Source organism: Sus scrofa, unplaced genomic scaffold, assembly GCF_000003025.6.
Source record: "Sus scrofa isolate TJ Tabasco breed Duroc unplaced genomic scaffold, Sscrofa11.1 Contig1914, whole genome shotgun sequence".
Lineage (NCBI taxonomy): Eukaryota > Metazoa > Chordata > Mammalia > Artiodactyla > Suidae > Sus > Sus scrofa.
Window position 1 is genome coordinate 660306 of NW_018084979.1, and position 22033 is coordinate 682338.

Genomic DNA, 22033 nt, shown 5'->3' on the forward strand with positions numbered 1-22033 from the left:
ACCCAGACGTGGCTCGGCTCGCCCAGCCGGCCTCTCGGCGCAGCCGCCGCCGCCGCCGCCGCCGCCGCCGCCCCGCCTGAGACGGACGGGAGCCGGAGCGCGGCGGGGCAGAACGAGGCCGCGCGCAAGGGCGGGGATGCCGGCGAGCGTTGGAGCACGTGAGGGCGCCTCGGCCAATGGCCCGGCCGGCGCGGGGGCGGGGCGGCGGCGCGCGGCGGCTGGCGGCGCGGGGCGGGGCTGGCGGCGCGGGGGCGGGGCTGGCGGCGCGGGGGCGGGGCGGGCCCGCGGGCTGGGGGAGGGGAGGGGCGGGCCGGGGCGGGCCGGGGGAGGGGCGGAGAGACGCCGCCGCTGCCTCTGCCGCCGCCGCTGCCGCCGCCGCCGCGGCTGCCGCAGCCTCTGGGAACCTGGAAAAGGGGAAGCGCGAGCGAACGAACGACTCAGTCCCCGGGCGGCGGCAGCGGCGGCGGCGGCGGCGGCGGCGGCGGCGGCAGCGGCCGGGTGGAGGCGCGACGGCCGGGGCGGGGGCGCTGCTGCTGCGGGGGGCAGGCGGCGGGGGCGGCGGCGGCGGCGGCCCGCACCAGCCATGCCGAATAAAACAAGAAGGAGAAAGTGAGTCGGGGCCCCGGCCGCCGGACGGGCCGGGCGGGAAGGGGAAGGGGCCGCGCGGAGGATGGCGGGGAACTGCCCGGGAGCGGGGTTCGGCGGGGCTCCGGGGTCCCGCGGGTGCCGGAGCGCCATCTGCCCGCTCCTGGGTGGGGGCGGGGGCAGCGGGTAGCGCTGGGCCCCAGTGCCCAGGCCGGGACGGGGGTCCCCGATGGCAGGGCGGGCTGGGGGGCGCGGCCGGGGCGGGGGACCTCGTGGGCGTGAGGCGGCAGGTGGGGCCGCGGAGGTGGTGGACCCAGCCTCGCAGACGCCTGGACAGGGGCTTCGGGATGGGGGGCAGGGACCCCCGGCCGGGGAGAAAGGGAGCGAATGGACCCCGCTTCATGTTTGGGAGGAATTGTCTGCTCTCCAGAGGGACGCTCTGGGGCTCTGAAATACTATTATTATCCTGGGAGGCGGCGGCGATGGCTGGGAGTGCGCTGCGTTTGCATTTGGGGGGCGGGGGGGATGTTTCTGCTCCAGGTGGAGCTCTGTAGCTTCAGAATCACCCCAGAAATCCTCGCTCACGGGGTTTAGGGTGGGAAGGAAAAAAAGAGATGTGATGTGGATCTTTCAGTAGGCCCAGAGCACTGTATAAATGTGCGTTTACCTGCTTCTGCTTAAAGTTTTCACCGCGAAATAATGCAGGCGAGGAAAACACGGAGCGTCTGAATTTGGGTGGGGAGGTGGTGGGGGTGTCACAGCACAATATTGTTTCTCTAGCTAAACCATATGGTATGGATTAAAACTATCAAAAGTCATGGTTAAATTGTGTAAACAATTTAAAAACTGCATTTTGGTATATCTGATGTTTAGCAGTCTAAAATCGAGAAGCCTAATTGATTCTGCTTGATAATTCCCAGGAATCACCAAAAGCAGGGAAAAGTGGAAAAAGTTCAAAAGAAGGACAAGACATAATAGAATCAGAGGTAACTGTTCTTAAATATTCACTTACCTTTTTTTTTTTTTTTCATGAATACCTTTTAACTTAGGGTAGAAAAAACTGAGGGAGTAAAAACCTAGGGTCTTTTAGTTATGTTTCCCTATATGAGATTTTTTTTTTCTTGTGTCTTTCATTAACCCACCATTTTAGGTATTTGGGTTTTAATTATTTGTCTTTGGGGAGCTCTGAATGTTTTCATGAAAGTTGTGCCTGTCTGTGCAGCTGGTATTGTTAAGTTCACACCCAGACCCCCCACTCCCCCCGCCCCCACCCCCTGCCTCAGATCTTAGCAGCCCTTCTTTGGAGAGTGGTTTCATGGGCTTGCTCAGAGTAAAGCTGTTTCCTTTGGCTTTCCTCTCCTCCCCCTTCCTTTGCAAGCAGCCAGGTCTTCTCTCAGTGGTGCCTCTTCTCCTGTCATCCATGCTTTCCTGGGTGCAGTCCTTGCTGCAGGCTCTTCTCTGTGGAGGTCTGATCACCTGAGCCTCCTTCCCCAGTAGTGTTGGTTTATCTTGTCTCCTTCTGGTATTTGCGGACAATCTTCTATCATGCTTTGCTTTTTTTTTTTCCTGTGTCTGCATCGGCCGGTTCTGACTTCCTGTGCGCCTTGGCTTTGTGCTGGTTGAGGAACGGTGGAAATGCTGGTATCTGCCTTGGGGGATTGTGCTTTGAGAGCATTTGCAGAGCCAGCACTTGGCTTTGCCTTTCCTTCCTTGGGCTCAGGGTCCAGGAGCTGCAGGGACCCAAGCAGAGCTAATAGGCCCCTTTGAATCACTGGTAGCAGAGAAGTTGCTTGATTTGGTGTCGTAGCTCTCCAGAGCTGGATTGTGAAGGTCCCCAGTCTTATCACAGATGACAGTAATTTGCAAGTGTCAGACACTTTCCTGTAAGCCAAATTAGAATCAAGTTCAGCTCGGTCTGGGAAATACGTTAAAGGGCCATTATCTGCAGTAGGCGAGTTCTGTTTTTGTTTTATTTAAGGCCCAGGTTGTCATGTGGTATCCGTATCATTTGGTGCCTTCTAAGTCGCCCTCCTCTTGAGCAGGTGGTTTATGCCAGCAAATATGTTGCCCTCCCCCACGCAAAAAACCGAAATCCAAAAGGTTCCTTAAACATCCGTATGTTGTGTCAGTCTTTCCCTGTTCTTTCTTTATAGCAGACAGTCAAGTTTTACTGTGACATTCTTGCATTCGACTTGCTTGCTTCTGTGTCGATCTTTTGACCAAAAACTGGTTTAATTGAAATTTAGGGAGTTCCTGTCGTGGCGCATCAGAAATGAATTCGACTAGGAACCATGAGGTTGCGGGTTCAATCCCTGCCCTTGCTCAGTGGGTTAAGGATCCGGCGTTGCCATGAGCTGTGGTGTAGGTCGAAGATGTGGCTTGGATCCTGCGTGGCTGTGGCTGTGGTGTAGGCCGGCAGCTGTAGCTCCAGTTGGACCTGTAGCCTTGGACCCTCCATATGCGAGGGTGTGGCCCGAAAAAAACAAAAAAGCAAGCAAGCAGTTTGGTCGCTGTGTAAGGGTGTGTCTGCTTTTTCTTTGCTGTGCTTTTGCTCTTACATTTAAAGGGCTGGGACTCCTGCTGCCCCGCACCGTTCTTGCTCACATACCTGTCGCTCATTTTTAGTGACACACACACACACCCCAATGAAAGAAACCCGGTTGTAAGGATGGCACATGTTCAGCTTGAACCTGAAAAAAATATCTTCCTTCCAGCAACTCGAAGGTAGCCAAGCCACTACAAAGGAAATGCATGTCTGAGGTGGATCGGGTCTCAGACTGCCTGGAGCTGTGCCCTGCCGTGTCCAGGGCGATGCTCCAGTGGTCTTTCTGTATCTTTTCCAGCGCGGCTGTCTAAGAGCTGGAGCTAAAGGGCTTGAAATCCCCACTGCAAACTCCTGACACGCGGGGCCCTTCGTCCTTCCGCCTAAGGACCCCAGAGGCGGCAGGCGGCCTAAGCGACCTAAGCGTGACTCGCGGCGGATGGCGGTGCACGTCTTGCAGGAGCGCGCGGAGCGCCTCCGGGCCTCCGAAGGCCCGTTGAGCGCTGCTTTTCCCAGGCCGCCGTCTCCCCCGAGTCTCCCTGCTTCGCTTCTAGTCCCGCCCACGTCCTGGCACGATTGCCTCAGCTTCCTCTCCCCTCTGCCCGTGTCACCCCGGACTGGGTAGGGCTGCCGTGCCCTCGCTGCCTTTCAGAGCTTCGCCGTCAGCCTGGGCTCGGGTTGCCTTGTGGACGCGCTGCCCGTAGGACAGTGGGCCCCCGGGGGGTCGCGCGCCACCCCCCGCATCCCCGGAGAGTGCAGGGCAGGTGCTCCTCCGGGGCAGAGACGCCGTTCACCAGCTTGGCGTGGGCTTGACCGGAAACACCGCTTCGAGCGTGGGTGGCCAAGGCCCTTAGACACAAGTCCAGCCGACGACATCCTGGCCTCGCGGAAAACCGAGGAGCCGGCGGCCTACGTAGCAGACCCCTTTGTGGTTAGAACAAGGGCACCCTCGATAGCGTGGATTTTTAGCAGGAAGATGAGGTCCTGCAGTAAAGGTCGGAGTGGTTGGGGGGCAGTGCTTCAGCCAGGGCTCAGTTAATAAAAATACTGACCCCCGTGGCTGTACCAACCTCCGTGGCCATATTCCCCCCTCTCCGGAATGACCTGGTGAGTTGCCCATTTGGCCATTTTTAACTGTATGGCATAGATGAGACAACTCTTGAAGTTTGCCGTTACGTCGGGTATACTGTTCCGTGTGAGAAAATGCCATTAAAGGTTGTCACTGCTGCGGTGTCACTCTTGCCTCTTAGTGGAAATTTCTACTCCTGGAACGATGTGTATCGATGCAGCCTTTTTTTTCCTCTTTCAAATGGAATGTTGACGTTGACCGGCTTACCCATCCGTGTCCTGGGAGTCAGAGTGTCTACCCAGTGCTTCCTGCTGGTTTAATTCATAGCCCAGGTCGAGGAGTGAGGCTGCAGGTGGGAAACTGGTGATTGGCAGAGGAAGCTCATCTCTGGGCAGCCGTTCTCAGTGCAGCGTTCAGATCTATCGAAACATAGGCTTGTTAGAATCTTAGTAAATGGCTCTGACGTCTAAAGCCCCTTTCGGAGGATGGGGCCACGCAACCCTGTTTTTTGTTGTTGTCGTTTGAGTCTGTGTACTGTGTCCAGAGTTGTGTTTTGAAAAGCGTTAATGCTTTTGTAGTTTAAGCGTGTTGGAGGTCATTTGAGTGGTGTCTTCCAGTCGTGTGTTTTACTCATCCTGCTTCAGCTTGGTTCTGTTTGAAAGTCCTGCAGCACCTCTTACGTAAGTTCTGTTGCTGAAGGGAAAGCTGAACAATCAATCCCTCTCCAACCTGTTAGCTTTCGACGCCTTCCACGTTAGGACTAGCTTTTCTTTCTGTGGGTAGTCTGTCCCTTTACTGTCCCTGTCCGTCTCCCCTCTCCCCTGGTTCCAGACGCAGGGAACCAGGCTTGCTGGGGTCCCCTAGGTGTAGGTGGTGGCGTCCCGATTTAGAAGCTTAAACTGCAATTTTAGAAATATTTAGTAATTCGTGTAATAATAGCAGTAACACCCATTACGTGTTAATATGAATTGCACTTTTATGAAAGATACCTTTTCATGAAAATGTTTTGGACTTTCTGGTCCATTGCTATAGCAGGAGTTTTAAGCTGGGTGAGTTGGAGGAGGTCAGTGAACACGGTTCTGTTGTGTGTTTTCTGGGGAGGCAGCCGTGACGGTCACCTCCCGAGAGGAGCATTCCCAACTCCCGTCCCCCAGACACGGAAAGCCACTGTGTGGAGACTGGGCTCTGACCTCGGCTCTCACCGGGGCCAGCCGGGTTCTCTTCTCCACCGTTCTTTTCCCGACTCTTCCGGACACCCCATGCTGGTGTCCAGTGCACTCACAGGACTCAGAGGAGTCGTGCTTTGACAACGTTCTGAAATTCCCGGGAAATCGCTAGGTAGGAAGTGGCCTTTCCTCCCATCAGTCGCTGCCCGCCCCCTCTGCTTAGAGCCCAGGGCTGGGGTGAGGTGCCAGCTCTGCACAGAGGCCAGCTGGCCACGCACAGGGGGCCGTGGAGGCAGGAGGTGCCTGCGCCCCCTGTCCTCAGGGGAGCGAGGGGGCAGCTGGCTCTCCCCTGAGCTGTCCCCTCTCCAGCGCCCACTCCATCCTATGCTTCAGGCTGGATGCTGGTAGCCCCTGCGTGCCTCCCACTCAAGACCCATGGCACTGAGGCCGTGTGGGCCCTGCGGTCCTGTGTGCTGCAGGGGCTTGGGCACCTTGGGCCTTGCGGCTAGATGCCAGTAGCTCCCACCCCTCCAGTGGTGACAGCCAGAGCACCTCCAGACATTGCCCAGTGTCTCCCAGTGTCTCCCAGGGCCCCGGATTGCGACCACTGCTCTAGAAACACCGCTCCCCGAAGCATGTACATGTGCTCGTGAACCACGCCTGGGCCATGTTGGCGAAAAAGCAGTTTTCAACCAAAAGGGACATCACGCCCCTTTGCCCTCGAAAATTCGTGAGGATCTACGTTTTATTTAGGTGGGCTGTAGCTATCTGCTGTTCTTCATATGAGAAGCTAAAATTGAGAACTTTTTGTTTTATTTTTTGTCTTTTTGTCTTTTTAGGGCTGCACCTGTGGCATATGGAGGTCCCCAGGCTAGGAGTCTAATCGGAGCTGTAGCTGCCGGCCTACACCACAGCCACAGCAACACGGGATCCGAGCCGGGTCTGTGACCTACACCACAGCTCATGACAACACCGGATCTTTAACCCAATGGGCAAGGCCAGGGATCCAGCCCGGCAACCTCATGGTTCCTAGTCGGATTTGTTTCCACTGCACCACGACGGGAACTCCTAAAATTGAGAGTTGTAAAATATTCATTAATTCATCTAATCATAACAGCACACCCATTACATGTTCACATGAATAGAATGTTTTTATGAGAAATAACTGTTTATGAAAGTTCACAGAGGAAAATGGCTTTTCTCGATGTTTTTGCAAATCCCTTTGATGTCAGGCTTAATGGAAGATAGCTGGTCCCCGGAGTCTGTGCCTGGAGTCAGTCTACCCTGACAGCGCGAGTCTATGCCTGTGAAAAGTCAGTGTCCCGATGGCTGTAAAGACAAGGCCGGTCTCAGTATCATAGAAATAGTAGACCCCCTGGAGTTCCCGTCACGGCGCAGCGGTAATGAACCCAGCTAGCATCCGTGAGGATGCAGGCTCGATCTCCGGCCTTGCTCAGTGGGTCGGGGATCTGGTGTTGCCGTGAGCTGTGGTGTAGGTCGCAGCCGTAGCTCCAATTCGACCCCAGCCTGGGAACCCCCATTGCTGCACCATTTGGCCCTGAAAACAACAACAACAGCAAAAAGATCCCAGAAGGGGCCTGAGGGCCTCCACTTTGAGAACCATTGTAGAATTCTCTTCCCATCCTCTGGCCTGTTTAGGTGAATCCTCTCATCTTTTTGTTCAAGTTCATTTATTCTGAAATTCAGTGGAAGCCTTTTCTCACCATCTTGGTTCCTGCTAAAAAAAATTTCTGTCTTTCTGTCTTTTCTAGGGCCGCACTCGTGGCATGTGGAGGTTCCCAGGCTAGGGGTCTAATCGGAGCTGTAGCCATTGGCCTACACCAGAGCCACAGCAATGTGGGATCCGAGCCACATCTGTAACCTACACCACAGCTCACGGCAACCCCAGATCCTTAACCCACTGAGTGAGGTCAGGGATCGAACCCGCAACCTCATGGATCCTGGTCAGGTTCGTTAACCACTGCGCCACGACAGGAACTGCCTATCTTTCTTACTTTAAATTTATTTTTCAGAGTTCCCGTTGTGGCTCAGTGGGCTAAGAACCCGACTAGTTTCCATGAGGACGCCCAGTTGATCCCTGGGCTCGCTTGGTCGGTTAAGAATCCGGCATTGCCGCAAGCTGTGGTGTAGGTTGCAAATGCAGCTTGGATCTGGCATTGCTGTGGCTGTGACATAGGCCGGCAGCTGCAGCTCCAGCTCACCCCCTGGCCTGGGAACTTCCACATGCTGCAGGTGTGGCCCTAAAAAGAGAAGAAATTATTTGGGGAGTATTTTTCGGGAGACACCTACATATTTTAAATAGTCCTAAGTTGTGCGTGTGTGTAGAGAAGGAGCGAGCGAGCTGTGTTTTGAGCGTGGCTTTGCTCCGAGCAGGCACCAGGGGAGAGGATTGAGGGCTGTCGTCCTTGTTGTGAGCCTCAGCCCTGTGGTCTGGGAAGCGGCGCGCCTGAAGCTCCTGTTGCCCGGGAGTCACTTGTTCAGTCACACTCGCAGCCGTGAGTTGATGGGACAAGATGGGCAGCATTTTGTAAAGAGCCACCTGGAGCTTTGGGTGAGGAAATCAGATGTTTTAAAGCATCTCAGCCAACACAGGCTCATCGTTCAGTCATGGGGCTCGCGGATGCATGTCGGTGGTGGGAATACGCCGCAGGGGATCCAGCAGGTGACATCTGTCGGCACCCTCTCCCTCTTAAGTAAAAGCTCTGTCACGTGATACGTAATTCTAGAAAGAGTCCTTCACGTGGCGCACATGAAATAGTCCCAGGTGTTCCGTTCATGACGTTCATGACGGCGGCTCCGAGTGAGCGCAGACCTGGAGCTCTGCCCGGCGGCGGCGGCGGCGGCGGCGGGGTCTCCGCCTGCGTGTGGGAAGTGAGTCACTCTGCACCAGCGTGGATCCGGGGATGCTTTCCTAAGTCACAGGGAAAATTCCTCTGAAAGGTTGCAACTCTCACAAGTCCTCAGTGTTTCCGTAAACATTGGGAACCAGCCAAGGTCAGGGTGTGACTGATGCTGCTGGGCGGGGCCCAGCATTTTGGTAACAGCCTCGCATTTTTCTTGTCAGTATGTTGCGTTGAGCAAAGACTTCCCGGGTGCTTCTTTTTTTCTTTTTCTTTCTTTCTTTCTTTTTTTTTTTTTTTTTTCCTCGAGTTTAGCTGAAGTAGAGTTGATTTGCAGTGTTGTGATAGTTGCTGTATAACAAAGGGATTCAGTTAGACAGGACCACACATCCGTTCTCTCTGCAGATTCTTTCCCACATAGATGGTCACGAATACTCGGTCGAGTTCCCTGTGCCAGACAGCAGGTCCCCGTTGGCCAGTCATCCCCTGTACCTCAGTGTGCAAATGCCATCCCCAGTCCATCCCCCGACCCCCGCCCTTGGTCAGGTTTGAGAACTGCCCCTGCAGGGAAGGGCTGCTCCCCAAACCCCAACGACAGTGTCATCTTCGTTTTCTCCACCTGGGGGAGCGAGAGAGCGGGCCTAGAAATTACGCTTTCCGAGGGGCGAGGGGAAAGCGGCATTCATTTGAGGACTTTGTATTTTCCTTTATCTTGAATGGGCTTTTTGTTTTTTGTTTTTTCGGCCGCACCTGGGGGCATGTGGAAGTTCCTGGGCCAGGGATCGAACCTGAGCCACAGCAGCAACCCGAGCCACAGCAGTGGCAATGCTGGATCCTTAACCTGTTAGGCCACCAGGGAACTCCTCACAAGTGTTTTTTAAGATGGGCTTTAGGGAGTTCCCTGGTGGCCTAGTAGGTTAAGAAACCGATGTTGTTGCTGCTGTGGCTCAGGTCACTGGTCTGGTGCAGGTTCAATCCCAAGCCCGGGAGGGAACTTCCACGTGCCCTGGGTGTGGCCAAAAAAATTAAAAAATCATAAAGATGAACTTTAGCACAGCTCTAAAGGGATGTTGGCTCTGACCTAAGGCCGTCTTTGCCCAGTGGGATATCAGTGCCCGGCGGCTCTGAGCTGCTGAACCTGTGCTGTCCTCCATGTTAGCCACTGGCCACATGAGTCTGTTTAGGATGAAATTAAAATTAAATTGGATTGAGAAATTCAGTTCCTCAGTCACACTGGGCACATTTCCAGTGCTCAGGGGCCACATGCGGCTAATGGCCCCCTGTTGGATAGCAGATGCAGAGCTTCCCCACGTGGCAGAAAGTTCTGTTGGCAGAGCTACCTTAGACCCTGGCAATATCTTTCAAAGTAATTCTAACACGAGCGCATTTAACTTAACTTTTTTAGCTATCACTCTTCTTAATGTGAAATATCAAATTTAAGATTAAATTTAAGAGGAAAGAAGACATATACATTGGCAAAAGAGGAAGAAATGGATAAAATTAGGGAAAAGAGAAAGGTGAGAAGAAAAGGGGCTTTGGTAGTCAGCTGGAGGTAGTGGCCACTCACCGCTTAGTCCAGGACCTGCCTGCCTTCCAAAGACCCACACCTAAAACTAGATTCAGCCATGCTCTTCCCCACGGGAGTGGGCCCTGAGTGACCACAGAAGAACATTTGGCGGGTAGAGGGGTTGGGGTTTAAAAAGTAAAACAGGGAGTTCCCGTCGTGGCGCAGCGGATATGAATCCGACTAGGAACCATGAGGTTGCGGGTTCGATCCCTGGCCTCGCTCAATGGGTTAAGGATCTGGCGTTGCCGTGAGCTGTGGTGTAGGTCGCAGACACGCCTCAGATGCCGTGTTGCCGTGGCTGTGGTGTAGACCGGCAACTGTAGCTCCGATTTGACCCCTAGCCTGGGAACCTCCATATTTCATGGGTGCGGCCCTAAAAAGACAAAAAACAAACAAAAAAAAGTAAAACAGTACAAAAGTCTGTAGTTTCCCATTTTAGGAGATTTACTCTCAGCCCTGTGTCTCAGAGCAAACCTCTCTAGACTCTTGCGTTTTTGAGTTTTGTTTTTGTTTTGTTCTGTTTTAATGGCTGCGCCCGCAGCTGATGCAAGTTCCTGGGCCAGGGATTCAGTCTGAACCACAGCTTCGGTAGTGCCGGATCCTTTAACCCACTGTGCTGGGCCGGGGAGCAAACCCGCACCTCCGCAGTGACTGGAGTGGCTGCAGTTGGATTCCTACCCCACAGCGGGAGCTCTCTATTCTTTTTTTTTTTTTTTAATTTTTTTTTGTCTTTTTGTCTTTTTTGTTGTTGTTGTTGTTGTTGTTGCTATTTCTTGGGCCGCTCCCGCGGCATATGGAGGTTCCCAGGCTAGGGGTTGAATCAGAGCCGTAGCCACCAGCCTATGCCAGAGCCACAGCAACGCGGGATCCGAGCCGCGTCTGCAACCTACACCACAGCTCACGGCAACGCCAGATCGTTAACCCACTGAGCAAGGGCAGGGACCGAACCCGCAACCTCATGGTTCCTAGTCGGATTCGTTAACCACTGCGCCACAACGGGAACTCCTTAAATTTTTATTATTGGCGTATAGTTGGCTTACAGTGTTGTGTTAGTTTCAGGTGTACACCAGAGTGGTTCTGTTACACGTATGTATACACATCCGCCCCTTTTCAGGTTTGCTGCCGGAAGAGGTTGTTACGGAGCATTGAGCAGACTTGCCTGTTGTCTGGACTGCTTGATTCGCGCCGCAGTCCCCGTCTCCTGGGAGGCAGTTCTGAGCACTAGAGGGAAGAGGCCTTTCTGCTCGTGGAGTGAACTTTCTGTCTCGCAGGGTCACCTTCCCCCCTTTACCTGGCCCTCCCTTCCCAGTCACCCCACAGCTACGTTCTGAGAGCCTGCCTTGTGCTGAGCCCCTTCGCCGGTGCTGGGGGTTCAGCCTGGGACACGGCAGGACCCCCACCCTGGTGCAGTTTGCGTTCTCAGAGTGCCATGTGCACCCGTGTTTCTGAGGGGCACTGGTCGCCTTTGGCGTGAGACCGTCTCGCGCTTGGCAGAGCCGTGGCCCTGGTCATGTAGCACTGGTCATGGTGACACTGAAACTGCACTCGCACATTTCCAGACACCCCTGGGGGGGCAGGACCACCTCCGGCAGCCCCTGTGCTGAGACCAGGAGGCTGCTTCGGGTGGTCAGGGACCGTCTCCGAGGAGAATGCTGCAGGAGCGACCTGAGTGCGAAGAAGGAGCCGGAGATGCAGAGATTTGGGGAGGGTGTTCCAGCCAGAGGAAGCATCTGCGCAGAGGCCCTGAGGCAGGCGTGAGCTTGGCGTGTCCACCGGCGGGAAGCCCACTTTGGCTGAAAGGAGTGAGGGCGGCGAGTGGGAGGGTGGAGTCGGAGAGGTGCACGCAGGCCAGGCCCGGGAGGTCTTAGCCGCCGTCAGCAAGGTTTTGGGAGTCTTATTGCTAAGGGTGCTGGGAAGCCAGTGGGGTGAGCAGCAAAGTGAGAAGATCTGACCTACATGTTTAAAGAGATCTCAGAGTTCCCTTGTGGCGCAGCGGAAACAAATCTGACTGGTATCCATGAGGACAAAGGTTTGATCCCTGGCCTCACTCAGTGGGTCAGGGATCCAGCGTTGCCCTGAGCTGTGGTGTAGGTCACAGATGCAGCTTGGATCCCACGTGGCTGTGGCTGTGGTGTAGGCCGCAGCTGTAGCTCTGATTCGACCCTTAGCCTGGGAACCTCCATATGCAGCTTTGTTTTTGATTTGACCCCCGTTCACCATCTAGAAGCCATTGGGAGACCAGTCATTTGGCCCCTGCCCAGTTGAACAGTAAGGTTTTACATCTAGTTGTGATTTTTTTTTGGGGGGGGGTCTTACCCACAGTATATGGAAGTTCCTGGGCTAGGAATGGAACCTGTGCCACAGCAGCGACCCAAGCTGCTGCAGTAACAACACCGGATCCTCAACCCACAGAGCCGCAAGGGAACTCCTGGTTGGGAATTTTTGGAATTTCAGTGTTGGAATGGAGGAGAAGAGGTGTTTGTTTAGTACAGTGAGTGAGGCTTTGTCACAACTCCAGTTGTCTCTTTTGTTGTTTGAATGGAATATCTCAAAGTACAGAGAACCCAACAAACACCCATGTATCTGCTGACCAGATTTTTTTTTCCACTCCAATTTTGGGGCGCTGCCTGGCTATATAGGAGGTTAGGGGTGTAGGGGCACCCATGGGCACAGAGACTCTCAGGCTTGACACACCTGGTGTTGGTTAGAAACCGCGCTTCTCCTGGGGGCTGCTGTGGAAGAACTGGGGTGGGGGCCTGAGCCCCTGGGTAGGCAGTGCCCTCTTCCTCCCCCGCTCCCTGGGGCGCTGCGGGGTATAGCGGCCCAGCCAGGGCAGCTCCAGACCCCCACTGCCCAGGCCTGGATGCTGCCGGCACCCCGTGGTGACAGACCCCAGCCCTCACCGAAGCCTCTGTAGCCCTCCTCCCATGAAGGGACCCTGGGAAGGGAAGGCCCCTACCACCCACCTAGAAGTGCCGCTGCCTCTAGCTTGGGGGTGGGGGTGGGGTGGGGGGTCCCCACGCCTGCTTAGAAACCTCTGGGGACTACTGACTTCCAGTGACTTCCAGCCAAAGGAAAAGGGCAGCCCTTTGGCTAAGTGATGCTGGGTTTGATGAATCCCATCACGGAGCTGAAATGAAGAGGCCGAAGAAAACCCAGGGGCACATCTCTCCTCACTGAGGAAGAGAGAAAAACAGAACTGCCCACAAGCTCCATTCGGAGAGTGCGGACGCAGGGAAGAGGTCAGCCTGTTTTAGCTCTAACCCAAGTCAAGTAACTAAACAGGACCATTGCTCTTGGCAAAAACGGCCTGTAATTCCAAGCAAGACAGGCCAGTTTTCATTTTGCAAGTAAGCGCCTAGGCCAAGGAAGCTCCCTATCGTTTGTCAGGCATGGTTCAGCCAGCATCGGTGCCTTCCGCGCCTGAGCACAAGCCAGCCCTGCGAGCCTGCGGCCCGGGCTGCCAGCGAGTCAGCCTGGAGGGACAAGGACCCTTTGGGACCCCTCGTGGGGTAAGTGGCTGTGGTGTGGATTTCTCTGTCCAACACTGGTTCCTCCCTTGCTTGCTTTGGTGCTGTCCTTGACATGAACTGGAGTTGGTTCATAGTTAAAAAAAAAAATGAGCTCTTTCAGGACCTTCTAGCTGTGACTCAGCAGGATTGGTGGTATCTCTAGCACCAGGCAGCAGGTTCGATGCCCGGCTCCGAACATTGGGTTAAGGATCTGGTGTTACTGCGGCGTAGGTTGCAACTGTGGCTGGGATCTGATTGATCCCGGGCCCAGGAACTCCATATGCTGTCTAGCAGCCAAAAAAAAGCAAGAAAAAACCCCAAAAACAAGCTCTTTCAGAGAGCTACTAGTCTTCTCTTGGAGAGAGACCCACCTCCCATCGCCAGGCCTATTTAGAGGTCAGTGGGGGTCACAGAAGAGGGAAGCTCCTGGTTCTGCCTGAGACGGGGTGGCGAGGGCAGGGGTTCCCTAAACAAGCTGAAGAGGACAGATGAGACACGTTTTTATAGGTGGTAAAATAAACAACACGAAACTTAGTGTTAGGGGCATTCAGTAGGTTCACTGTGTTTTGTACGTGTCACCACTCTCCAGTTCCAGAACATTTTACTCACCCCAAAAGGAAACTCCCACACATTAAGTCCTCGCTTTTCATTTCTTCCTGCGCCTAGGCCCTGGCAGCCACTAATCTGCCATCTTTCTTTGTGGATTTTCCTGTTCTGGTTATTTCATACAAGAGATGGCCTTTTGTGGCTGGCTTCTTTCATTTTGCCTAATGTTTTCAAGGTCCATCAGTTGTCATAGCTTCTATCAAGATAACCATTCTTTTTTTTTTTTTTTTTTTTTTGCTTTTTAGGGCCACACCCATGGCATATGGAAGTTCCCAGGTTAGGAGTCGAATCTGAGCTGTAGCTGCCAGCCTACACCTACAGCACAGCGCAAGGCAGCACTAGATCCTTAACCCACTGAGCAAAGCCAGGGATTGAACCTGAAGCCTCATGGATTGCTCTTGGGTTTGTTTCCTCTGGGCCCCAGTAGGAACTCTTTTTTTTTTAATTATAGCCACCCTAGTGGGTGTGATTCAGCAAGTTGCTTGGTTTTCCCTTGCATTTCCCTGATGGCTAAAGACATTGCGCCTCTTTTCATTTGCTTATTGGCCATTTCTGTATCTTCAGAAAAATGTCTGTTGAAGTTCTTTGCCAGTTTTTTTATTCTAGTTTTTTTTTTTTTTAAGTTTAGGTGATTTCTAGTGTGGTGTTGATTTCTGCTGTGTAGCAAAGTGATTCAGTTATACATATATACATTCTTTTTTATTTATTCATTTTGTCTTTTTGTCTTTTTAGGGCTGCGCCCATGACACATGGAGGTTCCCAGGCTAGGGGTCAATCGGAGCCACAGCAACGTAGGATCCGAGCCTCGTCTGCGACCTACACCACAGCTCACGGCAACGCCGGATCCTTAAACCACTGAGTGAAGCCAGGATGCTAGTCAGGTTCATTAACCGCTGAGTCATGATGGGAACTCCTATACATTCTTTTTTAAAATATTCTTTTCCAGAGTTCCCATCATGGCACAGAGGAAACGAATCCAACTAGGAACCATGAGGTTGCAGGTTTGACCCCTGGCCTCGCTCAGTGGGTTAAGGATCCGGCGTTGCGGTGAGCTGTGGTGTAGGTTGCAGACACGGCTCTGATCTGGCATTGCTGTGACTGTGGTGTAGGCCGGCAGCTGTAGCTCCGATTTGACCCCTAGTCTGGGAACCTCCATATGCCATGAGTGTGCCCCCCCCAAAAAAAATATCTATGTATGTGTGTGTAAACATCTATAGTCTTTTCCATCATGGTTTATCGCGGGATGCTGAATATCGTTTCTTGGGCTATGCAGGAGGACCTTGTTTCTCCAGTCTGTGTATAATAGTTTGCATCTGCTAACCCCAGACTCTCACTCCATTCCCCACCTCCCCAAGCCACAGGTCCATTTTCTGTTTTTTTTTTTTTATTATTTATATATTTTTTCTTTTTTTCTATTGCATTTATAGTTGTACAACGACCATCACAAACGAATTTTGTAGCATTTCCATCCAAACCCGCAGTGTATATCCCCCCACTCCCCAACCTGTCCCATTTGGAAAACGTAAGTTTTTCAAAGTCTGTGAGTCAGTATCTGTTCTGTAAAGAAGTTATTGTGTCCTTTTTTCAGAGTCCACATGTCGGTGGTAGCATTCGATGCTGGTGTCTCACCGTCTGCCTGACCTCACTTAGCAGGATCATTTCTAGGTCCATCCATGTGGCTGCAAATGCCGTTGTTTCTTTCCTCTGAGTGGCTGAGTAATATTCCATTGTGTGTATGGACCACATCTTCTCGATCCGCTCCTGTCGAGGGCATTTCGGGAGTTTGCATGTCTTGGCTGTTGTATAGCGGGCTGCAGTGAGCACTGGAGTCCATGTGTCTTTGTGAGTCGTGGTTTTCTCTGGGTAGCTGCCCAGGAGCGCGGGTCCCTTTTCTCTATGTGTGAATCTCTGTTTCATAGACAAGATCATTTGTGTCACAATTTAGATTCTACATGTAAGTGATATCATTTGGTATTTTTCAGACTGACTTCACTTTGTATGAGAATCTCTAGTTGCATCCTTGTTGCTGCAGATGGCATGATTTCATTCTTTTTTAGGCTGGGTAATATTCCGTGGCATATGTATGGCGCGCCTTTATCCATTCATCTGTTGATGGACATGCAGGTTATTTCTGTGTTCTGGCTGTTGCGAATAGTGGTGCTGTGAACATAGGGGTGCGTATATATTTTGAGTTATAGTTTTGTCTGGATACATACCCAGGAATGGGATTGCTGGAGCAGATGTTTTTGCTGGCTTTTTAAATCTGTGTTTGTCTTTCTGTTGTTAGGGTTCTTAACACAGGCGTATTCACTTTATTGCACTTTGCAGATACTGGGTTTTTTAATAAATGGAAGGTTTGTAGCAACCCTGTGTTGTCAGAAGATAGTTGGCATTTTTTAGCAATAGCATATTTTTAATGAAGGTATGTACATTGTTTTTCTTAGGTGTAATATTATTGCACACTTAATGGTCAACAGTATAGTGTAAAGGTAACTTTTATATGCACCGGGAGACCAAAAACTTGGTCTGGCTTGCTTTATCGTGACATCTGCTTTAGTGCAGTGGTCTGGAGCAGAACCTGTAATAGCTTCAATACCCCTGAGGCTGTTGCCTGTTCTGGATACTAGACAGTATCAGATACATAACCTGCAGATGTTTTCTCCTGTTCTGTGGATTATATCTTCATTTTCCTAATAGTGGTTTTTTCCCCCCTTTTTAGGGTCGTACTTGTGGCATATGGAGGTTCCCAGGCTAGGGGTCGAATCGGAGTTACAGCTGCCAGCCTGCACCACAGCCGCAGCAACACAGGATTGGAGCCGAGTCTTCGACCTACACCACAGCTCATGGCAAACGCTGGATCCTTAACCCACTGAGCAAGGCCAGGGATCAAATCAGCAACCGCATGGTTCCTAGTCGGATTCATTTCCCCTGTGTCACGACAGGAACTCCCTTAATAGTGTTCTTTGATACACAAAAGCTTTAAATTCTCACGAAGTCCAATTTATCTTTTTCCTTTTATCGCTTGCACTCTTGGTGTTACAGCTAGGAAACCACTGTCAAGTCCAAGATCACGAAGATTTACCTCTGTTTAAGAGTTGGATGGTTTTAGCTCTTGTATTTAGGTTTTGATCCGTTTGGGGTCAGTTTTATGTACCGTGAGGTGGGGAGCCAGCTTTTCTCTCCTGCAGGTCGTTGTCCAGGGGTCTCAGCACCGTTTGTTGGAGACACTTCTTTTCCCTTCAGTGATCTTGGCTCTTAATTCTATGCCATCGATCTCTCTGCACGGCGGTCCTTATGCCACTATCACACTACTCTGGCGGACACTCTTCTAAATATCCTAAAAGGCAGGCAGGCGGGGGTGTCAGCCGCTGGTTAGCGTGTTGGAGAAATAAACCAGTCACGGGCTTGATGGGAGAGGCGGGAGCTCGGGCTCCTGGTGTGGTCCGCGTGGAGGTGGAGTCGCAGCCGTAGCTGAACCTACTTCTACCCGCTTCGCCTCCCACGCTGGCCAGGCGGGGCCGGGCAGCGCTCGGCTGCGGGCTCTCGCCTTGGCCCGGGTGCTGGAGCCACGCCAGCCCCTAGCCCCGGCCTGCGCGCGCTCTCAGGGCTGCGCGCGCCCGCGCACGGACCCGCATGCGCCTGCGCGCAGACGCAGCGCTCCTTTCCCGCGCGTCCTCGCACGTGCCCAGTGGGGCGCTCCGGGGGCTTCGCGGGCGCCCTGCCCTCTCGCGGCGGATGGTCCCCCAGCAGGGGAAGGCCACCCGGTCCCGGCAGAGACGCCTGGGGCCGAGGAGCGGGCCCGCAGGCCCCGCAGGCGCAGGGGGCTGGCGGCCCGAGCCCGTGGACCTTCGTAGACGGCCGCGAAGCTGGAGCGGCCGGTGGAGCCAGGCTCCCTCTCTAGCTGCTCTCTCCGCCCGTCCCGAGGAGAGCGCTCTCCGGGGAGGCCAGCGAGACCGCGGGGTCGGCGGGAGAGGCGGCAGGTCTTAGGGGTGACTCTGTGGTCTAGACCTCGGAGCCTTCCGCAGCGGGCTGCCTCCCGTGGAGTGGGTCTGTTTTGTGTGTCGGAGCACTCATCCCCGTGTTTTGTTGTGTGAGGTGCACAGTCCATCCTCCTGTCAGGGTAGGGGCAGCCGTGAGGCTGTTTTTGTTCATGTTTGTACCCAGTTATTTGTTGGGGTCATCACGTGTACAGCACTGGCTTCAGCTTTATCGAAAAATAAAAAGAAACTTTCATCTCCTGGACACGTAACAACGTTTAAAACATCTCCTAGGAGGCGCCCTTCCAGACCAGAATTAACACTAGGGTTTTCTGGAAGCATTTAGAGAAAGCTGTGCAGGATGGTTTTACTTAACTTGGGGGATTCTCTGGAGAGTTAGGGATGGGATTTTTAAGGAAGAAAGTCCCATGTCACTTCAGGAAAGAGTGACATGTCAAGGTCAAAGCCCAAGAAAGCACATTTTGAGGAAGGAACAGTCGGTCCACTTTAGGAGAAAGGGGAACCAGGCCCTGGCTCCCAGTTTAGAGTTCTGTCTGCGGGCAGTATGGCATCTCAGCAAACTTCCAAGTATGTTTAAGCACAGGATTAAAAATAACTCAGTTCTTACTTCTTTACGCTTACTTATTACTGTTACGTTATTAAAAATAAAGCAGCTCGGGAGTTTCCATGTGGCGCAGTGGAAAAGAATCTGACGAGGAACCATGAGATTGCGGTTCAATCCCTGGCCTCGCTCAGTGGGTTAAGGATCTGCCGTTGCTGTGGCTGTGGTGTAGGCCGGCAGCTATAGCTCTGATTGGACCCCTGGCCTGGGAACCTCCATGTGCCTCGGGTGCGGCCCTAAAAAAAGCAGGAAAAAAAAGAGAGCATGGGTTCCCATGACTAGGAACCCAGCACAACTGAAAAAAATAAATAAATAGAGCAGCTGTTTCTTTTTAGTAAAAATCCCATTCAAGGAGGAGAGCAGATAACTGGGGGCTCGAGTTGGTGTGTCTCCTTGGCGTAATTGGAAGAGGCTTGGTGGGGTCGTGTTTTTATGACAAATTTAAAAAGCCTATGTGCAGATGCCAACTCCACTCTTGGGCCTGGGAGGAGTGAGTGTGTTGCACAAAGAATCTCAGTGGCGGACACTCACCTTTGCATCTGTCAGCTGTCACCACTGAGGCTGAGCACAGCTGAGCCCCCGGGGCTCCCAGGCGAGCTCGATCCCTTACGCCTGCAGGGTGCAGGGGCTCCCAGCTCCCCTGTGCCCTCCACACTCAGACACCACCGCTGCTTGAGTGCTTGCAGTGCCCCTTCTCACCCCACGCGTCGACTGCATGTGGCCCCAGCTGTCACGATGCCGCCTGGAGGTGAGCGCGCTGAAGGTGGAGCCTGGAGACGATGCAGGGAGGGGCTCGAAAGAAGCCCGTTCCCGGAGGCTCAGGAGGAAGGCGCTTTTACGTAGCCTTCACTGATCTTCAGGGCTGAGTGGTGAACCAGCAGGGAAAGCTGTCCTTTGTGAGGTGTTCAACGGTATTAGTTTCCCGTTGCTGCTGTGCAAGTTGCCACAGACGTGGTGGCTTGAAGAAAGGACAGCAGCTCATTATCTTACAGTTCTGGAGGTCAGACGTTTAAAACAGGGCCCTCTAGCACCTTCTGGAAGCTCCAGAGAACAGTTCCAGTGTTTTCCAGCTTCTGGGGGTGCCTGCACGCCTTGGCTCAGGGCCCCTTCCTCTGTGGTCAGAGCAGCATCTTCCAGTCTCCCTGCGACCTCGGCTTCGATGCCTCGTTGCCTGCTCTCGTCTTGCCAAGACCTGTGTGGTTCCCCGGGGCCCAGCCTGGCAACCCGGGGTCCTTAGCCCCATCACACCCCCAAAGTTCCTTTTGCCCAGTAAGGAAACACCCTCACAGGCTCCAGGATGAGGGTGTGAACATCTTTGAAGGGTCACTGTCAACCTGTCAGCACATCAGCCCAGGGTCAGAGCGTTGGAAGAAGACCCGCGAGGTTAGGGGCGTGTGCACGGTCTCTGGAAACCCAGCCTCGCTGGAGGTGGGTGGAGGCTCGGGAGAGGAAGGACGTTGTGTGCAGGACAGCGAAGGAGCCTGTCCCAGGGTGCGACTTTGGTTTGTGTGTGTGTTTTCCCCTGTTTCAACTGTGCTGTAAAATACAGCCGTTTGACATGTTCATCTGTTGTTGTCTTCACTTTTGGAAACAGATTTCCAGCAGGAAAAACAGCCTTGTTGCTGCCCCGTCTACGGTATCTAATAAAATAAAAGTGCCAGCCCCTCAGCCCATAGTGAAGAAAGACAAACGGCAAAATTCTTCCAGGTTTAGCGCCAGCAATAGCAGAGAACTTCAAAAGCTACCGTCTTTGAAAGGTAAGTTTTATGATTCATCTTTTAAACGTTAAAGTTTGCCCACTTGAGGGAAGGAGTAATGTTTCGGTAGTTTGCTAGCTTCTTATACCTTTGCTGTGTTTAAATTCTGTAAGGTTATTTTTTCTTCCTTAGTAAGTTTTTTGTTTTTGTTTTTTTTAGATTGAATGCCACTAACCCAACTAATCTTTCAAATTACAGAGCAATTTAATCAGCATGTAAACACGCGTACTTCACAGATATAAAATACTGAAAAAAACAAAACCCACCAAGGAAAGGCTTTCAGTCTTTTCGTGTTGATTGTAATTAAGCTAGGCAGTTTTCTTTGCAGTAATTCTCTTTCATTCGTCTCAGAACTCCAGCAGCTCAGAAGGGGGTTACTGCAGGTAGAGGACTTGTAAAATCTGTGCCACCGCCACTTCGTTTGTGTGGTGGTGGAGCAGCGAGGGCGGGAACCAGTCCTCTCTGGACTTTCTCCTGGTGAGTCACGGGGGGGTTTCCTCTCCCCGGGGCTTCCTATGAGTTTGGTCAGGGAGCGGTGCTCTGGGCTCCCGATGTCCCCCCAAACGACAGAGCTACCCCTTTCCATCTGAGGGTGATCAGGCCCTAAAAGGGCTCCTCTGGGAGACTTTGAAAAGGTCGAAGCACGTAAGACCTTACTTATCAGGGGAAGTAGGGTCAGGCCCCCAAAGTCAGATGTGAACCCTCTGAAGACTTTTGTATTTACGAAGCTCTAAGACTAGTGTAATAAAACATGGGGCATTTTTCATTCCTTAAATTCAGAGCAGTGGGTCTGGTACCGTTAATTTTCACCCGAGTGAACTCGGGGCAGGAGGCTCGTCGTCTTGGCAGGTGCGCGCGCTCCTGCGCCTTCTGCCCGCAGGGTGGGGAGCCGGGAGCGGGAGCTCACGCAGATGCGCGGGCAGGGGGGAGGCTGGAGGGCCGGAGCAGTGGGTGGCGGAGGGAGGGACTTCATGGATGCCTTTGCAGCCCCTCACTGGCTCGGCCTCCAGGCCCTCCTCTCCCTGTGTGTGTCACGGGGCTTGTGTCTGGCTGCCGTTTGGTTTGGCTCTGTGGCAGGTAACGTGCATCCTAGGTCGGGTCTGGGGAGCCTTCCCCCCCCAGGCGGCCCGTCCTTCCTCCGTGTCATTCACTGTCAGACGCTGTGTGGAGCACCTGCAGACCCCCTGCGCCAGGTCCTGGGCGTCCCGCCTCAGGCAAAACCAGGGGCCTGCTCTGCTGGCGCCAGCATCCCACCCCACCAGGGGGAGGGGGCCCGCCAGGGAGGAAGGGGACGCCTGCTGCCCTGAGGAGGCCCAGCGGGAAAACTCAAACGTCGGGGCGGGGTGGGGGTGGGGGGGCCTCAAACGTCGGGGGTGGCGGGGAGGCTGCCGAGGCCCAGGCCCGGGGGCCCCTCCAGGCCCGTGCCCCCTCACTGCTGCCTCATTCAGCATGTCGTTCTTGGCTGTTGCAGAGTATCCGTGCCATAAATAACAATTTGTGCGTGTTAACTTTTGTCTGGTTCGGAAAAAACAGGAATTGATTCGGATTACATTGAAGTTATATTAACCGGGGGGAGATTATTATTTTTGTGATATTCTTTTCCCATCTAGGAAAATGGTAAATCACCTCCATTTTTTTTTTTTTTTTGAGTCTTATTTTCTGACTTTTTAAAAGATTTTACCATTTTCTTGGGAATCTTTACCTTTGCGTTAAATTTACTCCTAAGCACTTGATAGTTTTTGTCACTCTCAGGACAGAATTACATTTTT

The 22033-nt window shown here is 53.1% G+C and overlaps 1 protein-coding gene across 3 annotated transcripts in view; it reads left to right on the forward strand.

Moving 5' to 3' along the window:
* The first annotated feature begins 494 nt into the window (after positions 1-494).
* PPP2R5C (protein phosphatase 2 regulatory subunit B'gamma) overlaps positions 495-22033 on the forward strand; it is a 138813-nt gene continuing 117274 nt past the window's right edge. The window contains exons 1-3 of one of the 3 annotated variants that reach the window (XM_021081604.1): positions 540-609; positions 1506-1571; positions 20102-20264. The gene's annotated coding sequence lies outside the window, so the exon portion shown is untranslated. Of the gene's footprint in view, positions 610-1505; positions 1572-20101; positions 20265-22033 lie in introns of those variants that run through there. The other 2 variants (XM_021081605.1, XM_021081606.1) reach the window with 2 other exon arrangements.